Raw genomic sequence first — 5,685 nt, 5'->3', positions numbered from 1 at the left:
TTTGGCCTAAAATGCTCCATTCGCATCGTTTTGCTCGTTTATCCACCCAAATGGACACAAAAATTTAAACGGACTACACTGAGACGATCCCCAACCACCCTAGCATGCCCCGATCGATTTTCGGCACACAGCACGCCCGAACCCCGGGCACACCACCAAAATCGTGGACTATTGCACACCGATTTGATGCTAAAATGCCCCATTCGCACCATTTCGACTATTTGTCTACCCAAATGGCCACGATAATTTAAACGGACCATACAGGGATGATCCCCAACCTCCCTGGCATGCCCTGGTCAATTTTCGACCTATAACACACCCAAACCCCGGGCCCATCCCTAAAACCGTGGACTATAACCCACCTATTTGGCCCGAAAATGCCCTGTTTACGCCGTTTCGCCCATTTATCTACCCAAATGGCCACATAAATTTAAACGAACCATACTAGGACGATCCTCAACTACCCTGGCATACCCTGGTCAATTTTCTGCCCACAACACGTCCGAACCCTGGGCCTTCACCCAAAATTGTGGGCTATAGCACACCGATTTAGCCCAAAAATACCCCGTTGGCGTCGTTTCGCCCGTTTGTCCACACAAATGGCCATAAAAATTTAAACTGACCACACTGGAACGATCCCCAACCTCCTAGGAATGCCCCGATTGATTTTTAGCCCACAGCACGCCCGGACCTCGGGCCCACCCCCGAAACTGTGGGCTATATAGCATACCTATTTGACCCAAAAATGCCCCTTTCGCATCCTTTTGCACATTTGAACACCCAAATAGCCACAAAAATTTAAATGGACCATACGAGAACGATCCCTGACCTTCTTGGCACGCCCCAATCAATTTTCAGCCCACTGCACACTCGAACCCCAGGCCCACCCCCAAAATTATGGTCTATAGCACACCGATTTAGTTCAAATGGCCACAAAAATTTAAATGGACCACACTGGGATGATCCCCGACCTCCTTGGCATGCCCCAATCGATTTTGACCCACAGCATGCCCGAACCCTGAGCCCACCCTCAAAATCGTGGGCTATAGCACACCGACTTGGCCCAAAAATACCCGTTCATGCCGTTTTGCCTGTTTGTCCACCCAAATGGACACAAAAATTTAAACGAACAACATTAGGACGATCCCCAACCTCCCTGACACGCCCCGATCGATTTTCTGCCCACAGCACGCCCAGACCCTGAGCCCACTCCCAAAACTGTGGGCTATAGAACCCCAATTTGGCCCAAAAATATCCCGTTCATACCGTTTCGCCCGTTTGTCCATCCAAATGGCCACGAAAATTAAAACGGACCCTACTGGGACGATCCCCAACCTCTTTGGCACGCAATGGTCAATTTTTAGCCCACAGCACTCCCAAACCTCGGGTTCACACCTAAAACCGTGGGCTATAGCGCACCGATTTGCCCTGAAAATGCCCCGTTCACGTCGTTTCGCCCGTTTGTCCACCCAAATGGCCATGAAAATTTAAACAGACTATACTGAGATAACCCTCAACCTCCCTAGCCCACCTCGGTCGATTTTTGGCCCACAGCACGCCCGGACCCCAAGCCCACTCCCTAAACAGTAGGCTATAGCCGACTGATTTGGCTTGAAAATGCCTCGTTCATGTCGTTTCACCCGTTTGTCCACCCAAATGGCCACGATAATTTAAATGGACCACACTGGGACCATCCCCAACCTCTCTGGCATGCAACGGTCGATTTTTGGCCCACAGCATGCTCGAACCTCGGGCCTACTCCCAAAACCACGAGCTATAGCACACCGATTTGGCCCGAAAAATGCCTTGTTCACGCTGTTTCGCCCGTTTGTCCACCCCAATGGCGACGAAAATTTAAACGGACCACAATGGGACGATCCCCAATCTCCCTGGCAGGCCCCGGTCAATTTTTGGCCTACAGCATGCCCGGACCCCAAGCTCACCCCCAAAATCGTGGGCTATAGCACACCAATTCTTCTGAAAAATGCCTCATTCGCGTCATTTTGGCCGTTTGTCCACTCAAACGGCCACAAAAATTTAATCGGACCACACTGAGACGATCCCCAACCTCCCTGGCACGCCACGGTCGATTTTTGGCACATAGCACACCCAGACCCCTTGCCTACCCTCGAAACTGTAGGCTATAGCACACCTATTTGTCCCAAAAATACCCCGTTTATGCCGTTTTGCCTATTTGTCCACTCAAATGACCACAAAAATTTAAATAGACCACATTAGGACAATCTCCAACCTCCTTGGCATGCCCCGATCGATTTTCGGTGCACAATAAGCCCGGACTTTGGACCCACCCCCTAAACCGTGGGCTATAGCACACCGACTTGGCCCGAAAATACCCCGTTCACAGCGTTTCACCCGTTTGCCTACCTAAATAGCCATGAAAATTTAAACAAACCACACTTGGATGATACCCTACCTCTCTGGCTTTCCCCAGTCGATTTTCAGCCCACAGCACACTCGAACCCCGGCCCACCCCAAAACCGTGGGCTATGGCACACCGATTTGGCCAAAAAATGCCCCATTTGCATCGTTTCGTCCGTTTGTCCACCCAAATGGCCAAAAAATTTAAACGGACCGCACTGGGACGATCCCCAACCTCCTTGGTATACCTCGATCGATTTTCGGCCCCCAGCACTCCTGGACCCCAGGCCCACCCCTGAAAATTTGGGCTATAGCACGCCTATTTGGCCCAAAAATGGCCCGTTTGCGCACTTTCGCTCATTTGTCCAAACAAATGGCCTCAAAAATTTAAACGGACCACACTGGGACGACTCCCAACCTGACTAGGCCCATAGTACGCCCGGACCTTAGGCCCACCCACGATATTGTGGGCTATAGAATAACGATTTAGCCCGAAAATATCTCATTCCCACCGTTTAGCCCGTTTGTCCACCCAAATGGCCACGAAAATTTAAACGGACTACACTGGGATGATCCCCAACCTCCATTGTACGCTCCGATCGATTTTTGCCCCACATCATGCTTGAACCCTGGGCCCACCCCAAAATCGTAGGCTACAGCACACCAATTTTGCCTAAAAATTCTCCATTCGCGTTGTTTCACCTATTTATCTATCTAAATGGCCATAAAAATTTAAACGGACCACACTGGGATGATCCCCAACCTACCTGGCACACCCCGATCGATTTTTGGCCTACAGCACGCCCGGATCTCGGGTCCACTCTCGAAGCCGTGGGCTATAGCACACCAATTTGGCCTGAAAATGCCCCGTTCACACTGTTTCACCCGTTTGTCCACCTAAATGGCCACAAAAATTTAAACGGGCAACACTGGGACGATCCCAAACCTCTCTGGCACACCCCGGTCAATTTTGGCCCACAACATGCCTGAACCTCGGGTCCACCTCTAAAATCATGGGCTATAGCACACCGATTTGGCCGAAAAATCCCTCGTTCGCACCGTTTCGCCCGTTTGTCCACCCAAATGGCCATGAAAATTTAAACGGACCACACTGGGATGATCCCCAATATCCCTGACAGGTCCCGATCGATTTTCGACCCACAGCACGCCCGGACCCCAACCCCACCCCCAAAACCATGGGCTATAGCACACCGATTTGGCCCAAAAATGCCCCATTCACATCGTTTTGCCCGTTTGTCCACCCAATTGGCCACGAAAATTTAAACGGACCACACTGGGACGATCCCCAACCTCCCTTGCAAGCCTCCATCAATTTTTGGCCCACAGCACGCCTAGACTCCGGGTCAACCCTTAAAACCTAGGGTTATAGCACACCGATTTGACCCAAAAATGCCCCGTTCGCGTCGTTTTGCCGTCTGTCCACCCAAATGGCTACAAAAATTTAAACGGACCACACTAGGACGATCTCCAATCTCCCTGGCATGGCCTGGTTGATTTTCGGCCAACCGCACGCTCGAACCCTAGGCCTACCTCCGAAATCGTGGGCTATAGCACACTGATTTGGCTCGAAAATGCCCCGTTCGCGCTGTTTCGCCCGTTTATCCACCCAAATCACCACAAAAATTTAAACGAACCACACTGGGATGATCCCCAACCTCTCTGGCATGCCCCGATCGATTTTCGATACACAGCACGTTTGGACTCCGGGCCCACCCCCAAAATCGTGGGTTATAGCACACCGATTGGCCCAAAAATGCCTCATTCGCACCGTTTCGACCGTTTGTCCACCCAAATGGCCACGAAAATTTAAACAAACCACACTGGGATGATCCCCAACCTCCCTGGCATGCCCCGATCAATTTTTGACCCACAGCACGCTCGTACCCCGGGGCCCACCCCCAAAACCGTGGACTATAGCACACCTATTTGGCCCGAAAATGCCTCGTTCGCGCTGTTTCGCCCATTTGTCCTCCCAAATAGCCACGAAAATTTAAACGGACCACACTGGGACGATCTCCAACCTCCCTGGCATACCCCGATTGATTTTCGGCCAACCGCACGCTCAAACCCTAGGCCCACCCCAAAAACTGTGGGTTATAGCACACTGATTTGGCCCAAAAATGTCCCGTTCGCGTTGTTTTGCCCGTTTATCCACCCAAATCGCCACGAAAATTTAAACGGACCACACTGGGATGATCCCCAACCTCTCTGGCATGACTCGATCAATTTTCGGCACACAGTATGCTCGGACCTCGGGCCCACCCCCAGAATCGTGGGCTATAGCACATTAATTTGACTCGAAAATGCCTCGTTCGCGTCGTTTTGCTCGTTTGTCCACCCAAATGACCACAAAAATTTAAACGGACCACACTAGGATGATTCCCAACCTCCTTGGTACGCCCCGATCGATTTTCGGCCCACAACACGCCCAAACCCCGGACCCACCCCTGAAACCGTGGGCTATAGCACACCAATTTGGCCAAAAATGCCCCATTTTGCCCATTTGTCCACTCAATTATATTAAAAAATGTTATAAACAAATCGCTTTGTTGCTCAACTATTAAAAAAAAAAAAAGACATTCAAGATAGAATTATCGGAGTTTCAACATCTAAACATTTAAGTTTGTACTAGTACTATGTTGTTTATTCTTTTTTTTTTGGTTTAAACCACCCGGTGTCCGATACCCGCTTTTTAGGAGTTCGACTATATCCAGATTCGCCCCGCATCGGGCCCCATTTTGGGAAGGAGAGCTCCCAACAGAGTGTTTTTGTCCATACCCAGGGTCGAACTCTTGACCTCTAGGTAGGTTGGGGCAGCCCCTTTCCGCTGCGCCACCACTGTTATTGGTGTTTATTCATTAGTACTATAACACACACATGGGTATGTGAATTATTTATGTAATTATATAATTCTTTCATTTTACTTGTTCGGTATTGACTTACTATATGTCTTAATAAACAATATATGTCTTAATAAACAATAGAGTTATTAGTATATTACTCTTTTGTGAAATGCATTTTATATAACCAGTAATTAATAGCAAGACTAAAATGGACATAACATGTAGTTTTCAGAAATAATTTACTAGTAAAAATTGAAAAAAAGATCATATTTTGATTTTCTAAAATATAGTTATTTTAGACCATCGATTTTTTAGTAAAGGAACAAGTAAAATTGTTCGAAGTAAGTGTAATTTTGGATATATTATTAGCTCAACACTAATATAAGTGTGGAATTAACATATTAGCTCATATTACACGGGTAGAAATATATATTTAAAAATA

Source organism: Capsicum annuum, chromosome 1, assembly GCF_002878395.1.
Source record: "Capsicum annuum cultivar UCD-10X-F1 chromosome 1, UCD10Xv1.1, whole genome shotgun sequence".
NCBI lineage: Eukaryota > Viridiplantae > Streptophyta > Magnoliopsida > Solanales > Solanaceae > Capsicum > Capsicum annuum.
The sequence above is the reverse complement of the archived record's forward strand: the minus strand, read 5'-3'. Positions refer to the sequence as shown.